Source organism: Castor canadensis, chromosome 2, assembly GCF_047511655.1.
Source record: "Castor canadensis chromosome 2, mCasCan1.hap1v2, whole genome shotgun sequence".
Classification (NCBI taxonomy): Eukaryota; Metazoa; Chordata; class Mammalia; order Rodentia; family Castoridae; genus Castor; species Castor canadensis.
Genome location: NC_133387.1, coordinates 11,621,356 through 11,640,549, shown reverse-complemented (window position 1 = coordinate 11,640,549; position 19,194 = coordinate 11,621,356). Strand labels below are relative to the sequence as shown.

The 19,194-nt window shown below is 35.2% G+C and overlaps 1 protein-coding gene across 8 annotated transcripts in view; it reads right to left on the bottom strand.

Moving 5' to 3' along the window:
* Nucleotides 1–19,194, bottom strand: part of Tpk1 (thiamin pyrophosphokinase 1) — a 300,962-nt gene that overhangs the window by 87,845 nt on the left and 193,923 nt on the right. The gene's annotated exons all lie outside the window — the stretch shown is intronic.

The window sequence follows — 19,194 nt, the reverse complement described above, 5'->3', positions numbered from 1 at the left end:
TAAAAGGGCAGCACATGGAAGACTCCCACCTACATGCACACTCAACACTCACCCACTGGTGGGAATGAAGGCATCGATATATCCTAAAATGCTTTCGGATATCAGACTCTTCTCATCCCTATCATTCTAATTTTCTGTCCACCATCAGCCTTCTGATATTGATTTGGCTTCTAACATAGTCTGCCTCTTAGGGGGTGGGGAGTTAAAAACACTGATTATGTGGACCTCACATTTTCTTTCAGCTGTGACAGTTATTTTTTTATAAATTTACCAAAGTAGCAGTGAGAGTGAGGACTGTACACTTTCTAATTACTAACACAGATGTATTTCTCATTATAAGGACAGAAATTAGTTGTATGGTTTTAAGTAGCTTTGCTTTATGAGTACAAGGGCTTCGTTGTTCCTGTTTAATTATCCTCCCTAATTTTGTCAGATAAACCATGGAGAAAACAAGAAGCAACAGGCAAGTTATGTTGTCTATGTAGTGCTTTTTAATATCACTTCTGTCCATATCACCCAGATGCAATCCCAGTCCCCATTCTAACACTCTCTACACTACAGTGTTAGGTCACCATTCCAATATCTTCAAGGGTAGTGAAAATTAAATGAGTATAAAGCCTATTATATGAAAAAGAATAACCAATAAGTATCACCAAATTCCTATTTGACTGAAAAATACTGCAATCTTATTGCTTTATTTTACATTGTAGCATCTCCATAAATGGCACAATTCATAGTGCTGTTCTGTTTGGAAATATTGTCCATATAGCAGCCAAATTTTAAAATCCTTCTTATCTTTTGACTGTAGTTGGACACATAGCTGATAGAAGTTATTGGGAAAAATAAGTTTACGGCAATTTTAAGTTTTCAGTGAATTGTTTTAAATACTACTCCTTTAAAAACATAGTTGTTTAAGTTTTTATAAACATTGGGTTCTAGGATAACAGAATCTAGGTTGCCATGTGCATACGACCGAGGTAAATTAAAATTCATTCTGGAGAGACTGCCTGACCAACTTCCCCTCTGCACAGAAAGCATAAAAGGAGACTTAAAAAATTTTTTTCCTATTAAAAACCATTTTCATTTATGTTCCTTTTCCCAGACTGGTGGATGAAGCCTCATTAGCTTTGAGTATTAATAAATGATCCATTCATTTTATAAAGTAATTTGTGAAAAAATGTATTCTGAGAGGAAAGATAAAGAATTACATATATATATTATATATATATATATAATATATATATAATGTATGCTTTGAAATTTTAGTAGCACATTTTCACCTGCCACTTCTCAGATACTAATGAATTCAAAATGTATTATTCTCAGTTGAACATGGTGGCACAAAAATACCTATAATCCCAGCTCTTTGGAGGCTGAGGCAGGAGGCTCACAACTTCAAGACCAACATGGGCTACAAAGAGAGACTATGTCTCAAAAAACAAATACACACATATATATATACATTTATATAAATTTATATATTTATATGTCTCTATATATTCTCAGTCCTTCATCACTAACCCAAACTTCTATAGCCAAATATAATATGTGAAAAAAACAGAATAATTCCTGCTGTAGAAGTCTGTATGTGTGGCAGAGGACCATGTGGACAGAGGACAAAATTAAGGTAAATGATACCATGTGATGTCCCAGGAATCTAGTTGTCCAGGCATGTTTGTGTGAGGTGCAGTGCTCTTCCCTTGCTTCTGCAATTAAGTGTGCTAATGCATGTGCACTGTGCTCTGTGACTTCACCCAGTTTCTTACTAAATAGAAAACTTTTAGACAAATTCAGTTTAAAATAAAGGAGGGTATAAAAGCTAACAACAGTACAAAGTGAGAGTGATGGGAAACTGAAAGAATTAGGGCACAACAGTACATAGAGGCCCTGTATCTGGGAGCCCTCACAAGTTATAGCAGCACAGGATGAGCTGCTAGAATTGAGATATGTCAAGATTTGCCATTGCATAACCTGAATCTAGGTTATGACAAGTCTCCTAAGCACTTAAAACTTAAATGAATGTGGAGTGGATAATGAGATTTTTTTTTTTCCTGTAAAATGTAAGCCCAATGAACAAGGCTTGAAAGCACCATCAGTCATTTTTATGAATCCTCAGAAAAGTGATGCAAGGCTCTTTTGGTTACTCTTTTTTTTTTTTTCTAGTATCTAGCAGAAAGAGCTTCCCTATTTTAGCTTCTCTAGGATGGTCACTTCTGCTGTAGGAAATGTCACCTATATAAACATAAGAGCTAATATACTTTCATCCTACATAATAAAAATCAAACTATGAATTATAGTTTAAGATCTAAAACCATGGATATGTGTTAATGATTTATAGCCTAACTAGAATATTATTATCATTTGCAACAACCAAAAGTGCATATAGATGTACTTAAAATATATTTATATATGATAATGAATTGGTTATGGCTTATAAAAAGTCATTACAGATTGATAAACAATTATATATAAACTATAATACATATATTATATATTCATTTGTATAAAAACAGAAAACAAACCCTGTAAACCCTGTAAAAAATAACAGCCTGAGGGGAGCCTGATTTAATGACCTTCATGTGAATTAAAAAAGGAAAAACCAAAGGCCGGAAACAATGGCTTACACCTGGAATGTTACTGTAGCTAACTGGGAAGCATACATAGATCAGGAGGATGGCAGTTTGAGGCCAGCCAAGGCAGAGTTTATGAGACTCCATCCCAACCAGTAAAAATTGGGTGTGGTGGCATGCATCTGTCATCCCAGCTATGTGGACTGTGATCCAAGTCAGCCCCAGCATCAAGCAAGATCCTATCTTGAAAGTAACCAAAGCAAAAGTGAGTGAGATGTGGGTCAAGTGGTAGATCACCTGCCTAGCAGACGCAAGTCCTGAGTTCAATCCTCAAGTCTTCCCCTCCTCCCCCAAAAGAAGGAAAACAGTATGTTATTATTAGTGTCTAACTCAAAAATTTTTTTCAATTATTTGCAAGACCAGTTGTCAAGGATTAACTTCTGATATCACAAACATAACTAGTTATATCGAAATGTCTTATTTTTTATCCAAAATATCAGTAATTAAGGTTTGCATTTATTAATAATAATCCTGAAGGAAAATCTTCAGTCATCACCAAGTTAAAAATAATACATGCTGATGAGCACTTTCTTCTCAAGAAGCTCATCTCAAACCATAAATTCAATATTTGAACTTCAATCCTATCAAGATAGTACAGATTTGAATCAAAACTCTATTTTCATATACAGTTAAAGATGCGAGTCACCCTGAGTTGTTTCTTAGACTCTAATCAAGTAGAGCAATATTTCCATTTATAAAGGGAATAAAATGTTCTATGAAATATACTCAGAGAGTCCTTGAGACAACCTAAGAAGGTGGAGGGGAAGAGGATGAACAGTCTTTGAGGTATACATTTACTTGAAGAGCCATGATTATGAATAGGTTAAATATTTGGAATAAGAAAAAACTGAAATATTCATACACACAAAAAACACTATTGTTGCAATCCAAAATACCTCCCACTCCAATTTCTGGATAGAAAATTTGTCAGTAACTTTAGACTACAATGGTACAGGTTTAAATGGCAAAAACAACAAAAAAAGAAGATCTTAAGAAAGAGTAAGAATGAACTGAAATGTTAAGAATAAGAAAAACCTGATGTCTATTCCAGAGTCATACCTTCACCTATTCAATAATCCCACTTGAAAATTCAATGGGCTTCTCTTAACTTCATACAGCTAAGTGAAACTCCTGATTCCCACCTCAGCCCATCCTCTTCCTCTCCTAGTCAATGGTCCCACAACACAAGCACCAGCCAAAATCTAAACTGATGAATATGTTCAACAAATGCCTCATGAACAATGATAATAGATGATGGAATGAGACAAGATATTTTGTAACATTCAAAATGACAGAGAATTAACATTTAAAATATACAATATACTCACTAAGCAGGTTAAAAAAAAAGACATCATCTATAATAGAAATAGGAGTAAAATCCAGCAAGAACAGGAAAAGATGCTCAGACTCACTCACATTTGTAGAAATACAAACTAATACATTGAAATATCATGAATCCAATATACTTATATCTAGAAACTTACAGTGTTGGTTGAAAAACAGTGATAGCTTTACAAACACAATTTAAAAACCAACACTTACACACTTATGACCTGATAAAACCCATTCAAGAGAGCAATATGACATTAGTCAAATAAAGTACCTACGTACCCTATGAGCTAGCAATTCCTTTCCCTGCAATAGGTCTAAAAGGAAAGCCCATACGGGTCCATACTGACATAGATGTGAGGCTGTATTCATGGTGGTACAGCTGAGTGGGTTAGGGGCACACACTTTGAAAGCAATGAATGTTCATCAGAGAGTTGACAGGCAAATGTATTAGATGTTATTTTATGTAGTACATAGTGTTTTGAAAAGAAGGTAAAGAATAGAAATAAATGGAACAACACAGATCAAGATTAAAAACCACAATGCCACACAAAAAAGGTAATCAGAAAAGATATCTAAAAGGTTAAATACACATTGCTAAGCAAAACAAAAAGTCTGAAAAGACTACATACTACATGATTTCTATTATCTGATATCCAAAAGTAGGCAAAGCTAGGAACAGTAAAAAGATCAGTTGAAGCTTATGGGATTTTTTCGGTCTTAAAACTAGATGCATGGTATCATATGGATACATGACATCATAGGTTTGTCAAAACCTATAGAACTTTACAACACAAAGTGCTAATCAAATGAATAGTTTATAAAACTCAAGGCAAAAGGGCCTGCACACAGTATTATATGCTGGTTGATAAAAGTTGTTTTCTGTAGTGATACAAGTTAAAAATTTTAGTACTCCCATAAACATATATTGGAATTAAATAACTGTGTAAATGGATGGTAGATGGTAGAATCTTGGTTCTTCATTACTGAAATAGAGTTTATAGATATGTTCCAGGTGGTAGGTAACATATTCATGTTGGAGAGATCAGTAAGAACTCATGTTTAGCCTAACATAGATGCATATGGTTAATACAGAAATATTTATAAATATGTGTATATAAGCAGGATAGATTATACACATTTCTTTCCTGAGAGAAAATATCATACCTCATTAGAAATAAGCAGTTCAGAGAAAACAAAAGGTGAATGGCTTTTAACAATATAAAAGTATATAAATCTCATTTATAATACAGGAAATGAGAATTAAAAATAACCTGGAATATTATTTTTCTCCTGGCTCAATTGATAAGGCTGGGGGCAAATAGGTACAGCCTTATGGTGGAGCATTTGGAAGTAATTTTGAAATGGTAATCACACTTTTGGGGACAGATGCATATGGCTACTAATTAGAGCTACAGAAACTACATCATTGCATCACACTGGCAAACCACAAGAAGACATATGCAAAAGACCATTCACTGCCCCTGAAGTAATCTTATAACTGTAGTAGTGTTTCAAAGACAGACTAAATCATCAGTGGTGTATATTACAGAAGTCGGAAACAGACGCACACGCATATGGATAACCAATTCTGGCAAAGCTGTGAAGACAAAATATTGCTGAAAGAAGAGACTTTGCAAAAAATGATGATGAAATAAGTGGCTCTACACATGCAAATAAATGAACTCCATCCCATACTCCATGTGATATATAAAAACTAAATCAAAATCACTAACCCAAAATATAAAATCTAAAACAATGTAACTTCTAAAGGAAAACAGAACAGGCAAACCTTTTAACCTTGGACAGAAGAAAGGTTTCTTAATATAAAATCAAAAGCATGGTCTATAAAAGAGATGGATAAAGTGCACTTTATCAAAATTTTTTAAATTCTGTCCATCAAAAGACATATTTCCCTGTGATCTTGATTTTGAACGGGAAGTATAAACTAAAATACACAAACAAAACCTGTTCTTTTTCCTTCTAAATAAACATAGTAGCAATAAATAACTCTCTTAATGCCTATGTTATGCTTTGTAGGTACTATTGTTTTTTACTAACAAGAACCCAAGTTCGTAAGGAACCTTCAAGCCTGAGCCAGGAAATGTACAAGATGAGCTGGGAACATTTGACAGAAATAGAAGAAAGTTATCCAAGATTATAGTGTTCATGTTAAAATAATTCAAAAAACAAATTGAATGTGCTCCTGCTGGTCAAAGACCAGAGACTTTGAGCAGCAAGAAAGATAGTATCTAGAATAAATTAATTTTATGTCAAACATGTTCATGAGCACAAGACTAAAAGCACAACCATACGATCAGTATTGATGTATTCTGTGCAACCACCTTAGTATTATGAAAGACAGTAAGGCAAATATTCTGCCTTCTACATAAACTATTCTTCAGGATAACTAAATAACTGATTGGAAGGAAGCTTCTTTTTGAAGAAGTATTTCAGGTAACAAATGAAATACATATGGTAGGATTTTGGTGTTAGCATTGAGCAAGTACTAATAGATTTATGCGGATAAACAATGACCAGCAATGGCTATATCCCAATGAAATAAAAAATACAGTGATGTAATGCCACCTATTTCAGAAGACCCCTCTATTAAAAATTTTCAACTGTTCTGTTCAGATATAAAATTAGCTACAGATTAGAAAAACTAAGATGTAACATAAATTGCTAAGCAACACAATGGCATACAAACAGACTGTGAAAACCTCCATAGAGTGAATAATAATGCTTCTTTCATAAAAATGCTGAGGGAGGAAGAGAGGATGAGCACAAAGGAGAAAAAGAAAAATGGAGACGGTTCTTAATTAAAAGGGATAAAATGAAGTATCATCCAATTGCAAAGCAAGAATCTTGTTTCATCTCTATATAAGCTGTAAAAACATTTTAGAACAATGGAGAAAACATAAACACCATGTTTTATCATTGTAAGTAATTGTTTTTAACTTTATTTATATGTGAGAATGATTCTGTAGTTTTTAAGAGGCCCTTTCTTTCAGAGGTATATACAAAAATATTTTAAAAAATAGTATAAAAACAAGATACATTTTTCAAAGCCCATACAAATAAAAGATAAGATATAATATATTAGGATGTCTTCCTGGGATAATAGAAAGGAAATCCCAGAAGGGAAGGACAAAATAAAAAATAAACACATACATACATGGAAATCAACAAATCCAAACCAAAACTAAAACTGTACAATAAGGATTATGTGCCATGAAATAAGGAATGTGATTAATTCAGCCCTTTGCACTGGAAGCCTAAAGGAAAGAAAGAAAACTAAAACAAAACGACCAAAGTAACCTCACACATGGCCTGAGACATTTTAGTTTTCAAGTACATCACGTGCATTATCATTTTCATGCTACAGATGAGTAAACTGAGACAGATTTCCTCAGGATCAGCATTCAGTAAACATCAAAACAGATCTCCCCTTCAGAGGCAGAGCCCCAAGTCTGCATCTAAATTTCTATTAAATAATTAAAAAAATTCAAACCTAACTAATCATAGGACTATAGACACCACATAACTTCCCCATAGAATTGCACACTAAATCTGCATGCTATAATTAACTGTGATATACAGTCTGCTTGTTCTCTAATGATTCTCAGTGTTTTCCTTTCTTATAAAGATTTTAAATTTTCTCCAAAAGGGCCCATTTAAAAATTTTTTCCTTTGTTTCTATAGCTATTTTTTAAAGTTTTAAGTATGAATGAATGTTGAATTTTTTTTCAAATGCTGTTTCTGTATCTATTGGGATAATCATGTATCTTAATTTTGGGGGAGAAATGCATTTTTTTAGGTTAAAAAGCCTCATCTGATAAAAGGAACAGAAGATAAAATTTGTAGCATTAATTTATTTTTTAATTGCACATCAACATTTTTATGCTAAGTACTACATTAGCATTTGGTTCATAAAATTGTTTTAAAAGAGGTATATTTCAAGGGTAAGATGATTTTGAAGAATTATCCATTATTTAGCTACAGAACTGAAATTCCTCAGGGGAGCTTACTGGGTGATATGGTATCCTACATGCTGCTAATAATCTCAAAGCCACATTTAACATTATTTATAGTGGTGTTATAATAGGACTGTGATGAACTAGTGCTTTCAAGGCCAGAAATCTTTATATCTATGATGTAAGTTCAATGAACAGGAACGTAAGGTCTTCAGACTGAGTTCTATCTATGGCCAGTCACTCTGGGCTTCTATCATTGAAAACAGCTTCAACTGTGTCTGATTTTCACAGGGAGGGGATAATGTAGTAATTAGGAGGATCACGTAGGAAGCCATAATGTCTGATATGTCTCATCTCTGCATCTTCCTAACTGTAAATCCACTCTGTGGAACTGTAGTGAGTTTGCTACAAATTAACAGTAGTCAAAAGGAAGCAAGTAATACATGTAATCACTCAGAACAGTACTGGGTGCATGGTGAGACTCAGTATCAGCCACTATCATCATTTTTATTATAACTGAAGAAGCTGGCTGTCCCCCTCTTTGGTAATTTAAAAAACCCTCAGTTTGAAGTTCCTATCCATGAGTGTCGCTGTACCTTTTCCATGCTAACTGGTACATAGTAAGTGTTTTCTTCTAATAGCCAGTTCTTAAGTGCAAGTCTACGTATAGGCTCAGAACATCTGTGAGCCCTTAATATAATATTTAAAGAATTTAGCATATATATAAATGTATGTTTTAGGGAGAGAACGTTCCTACTTTTCAGCCAATTCTTGAATGAGCTTATGACTCCATGCAAGTTATTATCTCATTTAAACTCTAAAAAATAAAATCTAAAATTTTTCACATGACCTAAGAGGTGATATTTAACTACTTCTCTGTCATCTGTCTTCAGCCTTATCAACCACCATCCTTTTCTCTCCAAGAAACATCAGGCTTTCTACAGTTCTCCGAGGTAAGCTGTGCAGTTTCTTCACCATACACCTTTGATCCTGCTGTCCCCTCTCAGGGTCTTCTGACCGCTTCGCTCTTGGTAACCCCCACGCATCAGGGATGAGCCCTCCGGGATTCCTTATCATGCCTCTTTGTGGTATGTTACATATGGATTCTGTAGATTCCCATAGTATCCTGCATATGTTTTTAACTATTGAATTCATCATATTCTATATCATTGATCTATTTAATGAAGACAGTGTTAGCTTTTTTGGTACATCTTATTCATCCTCGTCTAGCAGAATGCCGGATGCAAATAAGTCCTTAATAATATGTTGGTAGAAAGCATGCATAAAAAAATAATCAACATCTTTTATTTTTCATAAAGCTTTCTCTGCTTCTGAAATATTACCTAGTATGAAATATGCTCAGAAAAATGTGAAGGTCTATTCACAGCTTTTCAATTACTATTATCAAAATTTCAAAGAGTGCCCACTTGTTAATAGGTAGCATCACTCAGGAGAAAAATCAATTCTTCTCTCTTGTCCCTTGAGCAACATTTTTGTACATTAAACTTGCCTGATAAAATAAGACCAATGTTCTAAATTCTGTGCCTTTTACCTGGAGGACTCCTCACAGGGGTGAAATTGGCTTCCTGTCATAAGACAATTGGAAAGGCCAATGTGTATGTAATGAATCAATTTGGGATCCTCTATCACCATGCGTTTTTCCAGGAAGGAAGGAACCAGATCCATCATTGCCACTGTCTGAGCTATCATCGAGAATACTCTCTCCCTTGATAAGAAAACTGCATACATCCATTCATTTCTTTCCTTTTAAAGTCTTATTTACATGCTACAAAAGGTAGCAGGGAAGCCTAATTCTGTGTTACAGAAGAAATATATGTCTTATAGGTTATATTTGCTTCACGCATTTACCTTTATAAGCTTCTACACTGAGTGGCATCATACTAAACTTATGAATCATGTTACTGGACTTAGAACTGTGGCATCAAGAGAGGAAAAGGGTAATTTTGACATCCTGAAAGGTCCTGTTATCATAAATCAAAGGAGTAACACTGAAGAAGTCACTTCACATTTTCTGCAGCTCACTTGGCTCATCTTCAAAATTGCATGATATCGTCTCCACCTCATATGTTTGCTTTGAGAGAAAAATAGTTCTGTTATAGAAATGTTACACAGAATCACCTGAAAAACACTTTAAAAACATAGATATACCACCTAGTATTAATTTTTAATTAACTTTAAAAAGCTCACATGGTTAAAACATAGTACACCAAGATAGCTCTACCCTACAGAGCACTAAGGTCCCATAATAAAAGAAAGAGGATTATCTCCATTACTCAACACAGAGTGGGTTCCAAAATATATTATTAAGTGAAGAAAAGGAAGGTGCTGAAAGATATTTATAGAATACTAAATTTTATAAACTAATAAAATAAGGGGAAATGAGAATACATAAAAACATTTATTTTCTTTATATTTTTTACAAGACTGTGGAAGAGCCTAAAAAAGGTGGTAGTTTTAGGTATAGGAATTAAAACAACATCTCTTCTGATGATAGCTTTTGTGACCAATCTTCTGCCTTCTTAACTAATTAAACTGCCCCAAATAACCCTAACAGTATGTTGAACTGATAGCATAACCACAAAGAAAAAAATCTGTTATTTCAATGGAAAAGTTTTAAATTATATCTAGTCAGTACTTTAGTGTATCTCACCCCAGTCAGATTGGCCATCATCAAGAAAACAAGCAACAGTGGTGAGGATGTGGGAAAAGGGAACTCTCATACATTTTGGTGAGAATGTAAACTAATTTTCCATACTGAGAATCAGTATGGAGGCTCCTCAAAAAACTCAAAGTAGACCTACCTTATGAACTCACCAGACCACTCTGATATATATTCAAAGGAGTATAAATCAATATATAAGACAGATACCTGCACACCCATGTTTATTGTAGCTCTGTTCACAAGAGCCAAACTGTGGAATCAGCTGAGGTATACAACAATCAGTGAGTGGATAAAGAAAAAATATATTTATATGTACACACACCATGGAATATTATTATTCAGTCATAAGAAATGTTAAATTGTGTCATTTGCAAAAAAATGGATGGAACTGAAGATCACCATGTTGAATAAGGTAAGTCAAGGCCCCAAAAGCAAATATTACACTTTTTCACTCATTTGTGGAAACTAGGCCTAAAATGATGATGACTGTGATGATGTTGATAGGACATGCATGTGATGGGGGAAAGGATCAATGGAAGGGGGAGAGGGGGAAGGAAAGGCTACAGATGGGTGAAGAAGATCAAAATATGCCATATATCAAGACAGCATAATGAAACCCACCAAATACTGTCTGAAAAGTGGGGAAGAAAGATGGAGGACGATTGAATGTAATAGAGGGGTGAACTTGTTCAGAGTACACTTGTACACATGCATGGAATCATTACAATGAAACCACCTCACATTATTAATGTATGCTAATTAAAAAATATAACAAAACTATTAAAAGGGGCTGCTAGGAAAATCAAGTGCAACACTGATGAAGGTATTTCATAAACTGAAAGTGCCATACAACTCTAAAAACATTGCTATTTTTGATAATGTCAACCTTTCAGATCCAGAGGCTATTTTATAAATCACACATGTCAGTGCAGAGATTTCAATAGTGAAGGATTAAATCAGTGTATCTTCAATGTTTATGCTATTCTATCTACTTAATATTATACATGAACTTTCACAATCTGCTTCAAAAGACAGGATGAAAGTTTGAACATTTTTTTCTTTTTGTTTTTGGAGGCACTGGGGTTTGAACTCCAGTTCCAAGCAGGGCCTCATGCTACCAGCAGAAGTTGGAACATCTTTAATCCTATTCCATGTCAATCAATTTCTCTCTCTCTCTCTCTCTCTCTCTCTCTCACTCTCAATCTCTCTCTCTCTCTCTCTCGCTCTCGGTTTCCTTGAAGCAGTTTTTTAAAATTCATCATTTTAGCATTCTGGTAATGGCAGATATCATAATCCAGGCAATGGCAGGATTATGAAGGATGAAGTTGGACTTTTAAAAGGAATAAAGGATAGACATTTTCAAAAAAAATAGTATCCTTTTTTGGGGGCAGTACTTGGGTTTGAACTTAGGGCCTTGTGCTTGTTAGGCAGGCACTCTACCATTTGAGCCACATCTCTAGCCCTTCATAAAATAATATCCTACCCAACATACCTGAGACATAAAATACTTATTTTCCTTTTTTTCATAACCCTGCACTGGAAGAGCTAAGGCTCATAGAAAAGCTGGTTTATACTTGTACTTTACATGTGTCACACATGTGCTCATGGGAAGAGGGGAGGGCACCTTTCACTATTCCTTGGAAGAGCTTCAAAATATCTAGGGTGAATGTACAGTTTGAATGGATGCCTCTAATCCCCTTCATACTCTAATTTAACTTTCTTTATATAAATTTCCTCCCATTTTTTTTCACTTTCAAGTTTAATCATTTTTTGAACAAATTAGATCAAAATCCTCCCAAGTTCAGGGGGAAAAAACTCTTAACTGGGTGCAGAGTAGTTCACCCCAGCTGGAGCTGTGTGGAGCTCTTTATATAGAAACTTTTATCATGCCAGTCTTCTTCCCAGAGGCTTATTTCATTTCCTTGCCGATAACACCGAAATCACTTCACAGTTCATTGATACTGCATTGGCAACCTTTTGTTTTCAATCAAAGGAAGACGCTGCAGCAATGCTCAATTGAACTAAGTATACACGACACACTGTCCTTGTGTCCTTGCTGTGGAGGACTGTGGGAGGGGGTACAGGAAGACGTGACACCCACATCCAATATTCCATTACTTTACCCAGAATTGGATTATGATAAATTACGATGACAGAGCTCAGACAAATGCTGATGCCATCTTTTCTTTTGTGTCACTTGCTCACTGCACTCTTATGGATCGCATCAAGTCTCCAAAACCGATTCTGTCACTCATGGTTGAAAATGAAAGGCCAATGTTCAAATAAGTTTTTAAACAGTTTCCATGGAGACTGAATTTTATATATATATATATATATATATGTATATATATATATATATATATATATATATATATACATATATATATATATATATGTATATATATATATATATATATATATATATATATATATATACACACACACACACACACACACACACTACTGCTTTGGAATCACTGAGAAATCACTGTAGGTTTTTGCTGATGGGCATCTTCCTATAACTCTCTGTTAGTGAAAGATGCTTGTAACGTCAAAGAACTTTTATGCTGTGTGGATGAGTGGTGACTATCTGGACTATGTCTCGACCCTTCCCCTTAGTATATTGCTGTATCTGCACTGCTTTAAAGCTAACCACCCCAACTGCAATCATCCACGTGACTCTGCTCAGCAATAACATGCTACCGCCCACAACAAAAAGAAACAAACAAAACAGCTGCTAACCCAGAGGAGCTTCCAATAAGTTAAGAAAAGAGCAAATGTCAAGTGGGAAACAACTATAGGAAGTTGCAGGCTGACTCCCAACCTGGGGTTCCCAGGCAGCATGCATCTTATTAGATGAGGCAGTAATGAACCCTTCAGAGTGGGAATGTTTTTTTTTTTTTTGGCTGGCATCAGGAAAACTGTGATAAGTGTTATTTCACCTTTGACTAAAAATAAGCAATTATCTGTAAAATTATAATTTAAAAAATTATATGTTTTTAAGGTTTGGAATATGAGAAAAATTGTAGTTTTATAAATTTCATTTTATATTTAGACTACCAAAGTCCACAGGAAGAAAAGAGATTTTAAAAAGTAATTGGTCTGAATGTTCCTTGTCAACATTCACATGTTGACACCTATTCCCACTGTGATGTTAGAAAATGGGGCAGTTAGGAGCTGACCAGATCATCATAATCCACCTCATGAATTGGATTAGAGTCTTTGCTAAAAAGGCCCTTGGAGCTCCGCTGCCCTTCCACTATGTAAAGACACAGCAAGAAGGAACCACCTATGAATCACTAAGGGATTTCTCACCAAAACCCAAATCTGCCAGCACCTACATCTTAGACTTTCCAACTTGCATAAGAAGTAAAGGTCTGCTCTTATAAACTATACAGTTTATAGTATTTTGTTATAGCAGCCCAAATGGACAAGAAGTCATAAAAGTGATTCAGGTAAAAGAGATTTAGAGGGGTTTGTTTGGAAATGCTACCTTGACTTCTGAAAAATTAAGTAGGGCTTTAAAAGAGAGCAACTTAGACAAAAATATTTTTGGTAGAGAATAGCGAGTTCAAATACACAGTGAAGAGTAGTGGTAATCAGCTTGAAAAATAACATATAAAGCAGTTTTCCTTAGACCTGAAAGGGAGGTTCAGAGATCTACACAGAGGTCCACAGCTTACCTGCAGACCAAGAATGGTCAGGGAGAAGCAGAGGGAAAGGTAAGAATTATGGACCTAGGGGTTAAAGAGAATGAGGATTCAAATTAGGGTGAAAATTGCTCCTCTAGTACATACCTATACAATAATTATCTGCAAGCCACTATAAAAAATTGTGGCAAAGATGCTGAACTCCTGGTCATGTTGTGAAAAAATAGAGGCATTGTACCAATCACATACACTATAGTTTTTTGCTTAGACAGTGGTCTCACCTGAATAATTTTGTAAACCATCACTAGATCTCAGGTTACCTCCAAAATTCAGGGGGTATAAAGAAACAATGGAAAAGGTAAAAGAATATTTCAGGAGAAATGCAGTTCTTCTTCTCATTTAATATCCAACACATTGTAATTGAGTTTCTAACCAAATTGTACCATGAAAACTAAGTTTATCAAGTTTCTTCATAGCTGCTAAATCCATTTCATTTTTTGAAATCCTTGACACCCTAACTAACTAAGGGCTTAGCCTTGAAACTTCAAACCACTTGATTTCAGTGACATCATTCTCTTCTCAGTTCTCCTATTTTACCTTAAGGTAATTAACCCCTAGGCTCAACTATCTTTCATTGCTCCTTTCCCTCTGCACTTTGGTAAATATAAGTGATAAGTACTCTCCCAAGGTTTTCATTACTATGTGTGCACATAAAACGTTATATATACTATGTTATAACTATTAAGTATACCTCCAAATCACTCACATATCAATTCAGGCATTTATACTTGCTTCCAAAGATAGATCAATCTCATTATATTCCATCTTCCCATTTTTGTCTATTCTCACACTGTCTATCTCAAAGAAGGGCAGCCCTCAATAGCTTAATCCACATCCAAGGCATCACACTGACTTCTCCCTGTGTGTTTCTACAATAAAGACTTTCCAGCACACATCCAAATGAACTCCATCATTTCCTCTTCATGCTTAGGTTTACTTGTGAAAGTTAATTAGCCACCATTTCTTTCTAGGATTTTTAAAACAGCCAAGTGGCATCCATTTGCCCCTTAAGGAATCTATCCTCTACTCTTATGTAAACAATCTACAGTCCTTATTAAATGTCATTCTTCTGGTAAAAAAGCATAGTTGTGAGCCTTTGCCCTCAACCTAAAGAACACTTTCTTGGGTATGCCAAAAGCCCTTGTGCTCTAGTGCCTACCTGTTCTAGCTGCATCTCTTGTGGTTCTACTATCCCACAATGGGCTGCACCCTAAATGTGCCATGTTCTCTAAGGTCACTTTGACTTGGCACCTTCTATTATCTCCACTTAAAATATCTTTATTCCTTTCTTTGCCTAACTCCTTATTGAGTTTGAGTTCACATATTTCCCCTGAGAAACTCTGAGTCACCACTAACTGACCAGAATGGATTAGGTGATTTTTCTAAGCCATCCCTAAGACATCCTGTATTTTTTACAGCAAATTTCTGAATTTTAATATTTATCTTTCTGTACCTTCAATGTGAAGAGAATAGAGGCAGCACTTCTTTCTGTACTCAGTGCCTCCTGCAATGTCTGACATAACAGGTGTTTAAAGAATGGCTGTTGACGAAGTATTCACAAAACAAAAATAACCCCTACAAAATACATGCTTTGTGAACATGGGGTTTAATTCTTAGTTATAGAAAACTGGTTTAATTAAATGTGAATGAAGTGAACATTTATGCACTAATGTAAATGAAACATTGGAGCACTTATTGAGGGAAATATAGAGCTTTGGAATCTGACTTTCTTATTTTACATGAGAATATAAGGATTTGCTATTAATAAGTACAAAAACCATACAATAACAGGATAGGACTTTGGGTTATTTTACAACTCATGTAGAGGAGGAGGAAAAGAAACTAGAAGAAGAGGGAAGAAGGTAAGGAGAGAAGAATGGGCATTGAAAATTTTTCCTAGAAAGCTGAAGAAAGTTTAGAGAGGGAAAAAGAGTATGCAGGCAGGTGTGTGTCTGTCTGTATTGCTGTGGAGAAGAAACTGTTGTCTTAGTACACCAGAACAGACAAGTCCAAGAAAAAGAGAAAGCAAGGCAAGGGCAGCATTTGAGGGTAGCGAGTTGAAGTCAGGCATGGGGCACTGAGGGGTAACTGTCCCAGAGAAGCAAGCTCGGGAGGGTGAGGACGGTGTAGGAAAAGGCATTAGCAATTTGTCCTTTGGAAGAAGAAGGAGGCTGGAAAGGCTCAATGTAGCCTGCTACATACCTCTAGGTATGAAATGCCAAGCGGGCCTTTTTAAGAGTGCTGTTGTGTGAGAGCTACTTCATTTTCAGCATAAATACTTTTCTCTTTCTTCTTAAAATTATTTTAATTGTACAAACTTATGGGAAAGTGTGCGTGATAATTTGATATATGTATGCATAGCAATGATCAGGGCAATTTCTATCTTCTTAAATATATAAGTTTTTTTCGATTAACATGAAGTAAGCTTTCACATTTATGGGGAAGACTGTGATATTTCAGTGAATGTGGGAAATATGTTCTGATCAAGTCAGGAAAATTGCGTTCTCTTTACCTTTTGTTTGGAGCCTTCGAGCTCCTCTTGTAGTTACTTGTAAAATACATTATAGATTACTGTGACCTATAGTCCCCTGCCTGTTCTGTTGAACACCAGAACTTATCACTTCTATCTAACTGTGTTTAAGATCCCATTATGCAACTTCCCACTATCCTCCTTCTCCCGGCCCAGCCCAGTCTTTGCTAATCACTGTTTGCATCCTGATCCACATCTCTTTTCACATCCATGTGTGGCACTGTCTGCCTGTGTCTGACTTCTTTCACTCGACATTATGATTTCTGACTCATCTATTTTGCAAATGACAGGATACTATTCATTTCTATGGCTGAATAATAGTCCATTACCCACACGCCTGAGAACAACACATACACACACACCACATTTTATCCATTCTTTTTCTGATGGGCATCTGAGTTGTTTCCATACTTTAGATGCTGTGAACAGTACAGTAGAAAGCATGCATGCGTAAGCCTCTTTCATATTTTCATCAATTTTCTTTCAAAGAAATACTGTAAATCACATGGACACATCAATGTCTTTGCAAATGTTCACCTGTAAAATGATTTCTAAGACCTTAGCAACATCTACACTGTTGGCTTCATGCTAATATGCTTTGTACTAGAGACTATAAAAGGCCAAGAAATAACACAAGTTATATGAGAACAGCATAGAGGGAAGAATAAAGTAATAATGATTATTGCAAAGAAATGAATTAAAGTTGGGAAATGCATAATGAGAAAGCTTCAGAATTCTCTAGAATAGAAAGCTCCCTATCTCCTACTCCACATCATGGTGAGATTTGCTTCTTTGATGTTAGCCCTGATGAAATTATACTGGACACAGGCAAACAAGGGTACACAGACCCAAATCCTCAGATCTCAGAAGAAACCATCAGGCATGCCAAATTCACGTCATGAATATGCAGCTTCTGGCTATCAGACTATTAACATATTTTTTCATATTCATTATCAGAATTAGTACTGTATAATATATAAAATGTCAGGACTTTATACAGTAAATAATCTACTGAGGGGAAAAAAAAAGACAAGGAGCAGTAAAACATAATGATGCTCAAAAGGAAGACATATTTACAACACATTTAGAAGTTTGTTCAAGTGAGATAAAAATGGACAGAAGTCTGCTCTGCAGCACCATTCTCCTACATCAGATACTGGAATCCCGAATGTGATTCACTGAACAAGGTTTATGATAATGTAAAAGGCATGCCTTATTAACTCCTGGACATCTCATTTCTTGGTAATAAATCCTATTAACTTGTATTACAAACTGCCATAAAACATGGAGATAAAAGATAATTTATGCTCGGTGTACAGAAGCTAATGTTTTTGTACTCTTGGGAAGCACAGGATGAGAAAATAAGAAAGTGTGTATGTGAACCCTGGAAGCATCCTCAGTCGGCCTGGGCAGCATGATAAACAAGGCTCTGGGAGCCGACCATCTCAGCAGAAAAACAGCCTCGTCATGAATGTCAGTGATGCTCGTGTCTAAAATACCTCTAACCTGTTTCAAAGAGGCTTCTTCTCATAAGAGGTGGTGGTATCTTAGTGAGAACATATTTTTGGAAGCAAAAGAGCAATGTTTACTTTTAAAGGAAAGGTATTATAAGTCCTACTTTAAACTTTCCATTACCAAATGGCTGGCTGAACATTTCCTTCAAACTATACACTACCTACTGAGGTTTTCACTCATAATATCATTTGGACCAATAAGAACTAAAATATGCTGAAATACAATACAAAAAACTGCATATGTTAAAAACTCAATCATATTCATGTTCACCTGGATCTATACTAATGTAGCCTTTTTAAAATCAGTGCATATTAATTGCACAAAGTGACAGGTTTCATTGTAGTATTTCTATACATGCATATCTGTTACACTTTCTTATTCCTTCTTCTCCCTCTTTTGAACATTCTTGTAAATTTTGTATCCTTGTCTTAAAATCTACCTTAGCAATAACAAAAATAAAGCACAGAAAAGAGAATGTACACTTTAGATAGGAACACACTAAACAACTTGAATTTGTGTGTCTTGCAGTTGTGTGGCTGCAAGACACACAACTCAGTCCAGAATGGCTAAAATAGCTAATCAATGAAAGATGATTACTTATTTATACAACCTAGTTGCATGAGAGTTTCACAGGGAGACTCTCCAAAAGCAACACAGGACATCACAGAAACACTCAGATGATGTAGGATGTGGAAGCTTTTAAAAAAATAGGAGAAGCACATTTTACTTCCAGTGTCCTGACAAATTAACATTGGTACTACAGACACAACACTAGAAATGTCACCATAAAGCAAACAGCTCCCAAAGATGGCTTTCTTAT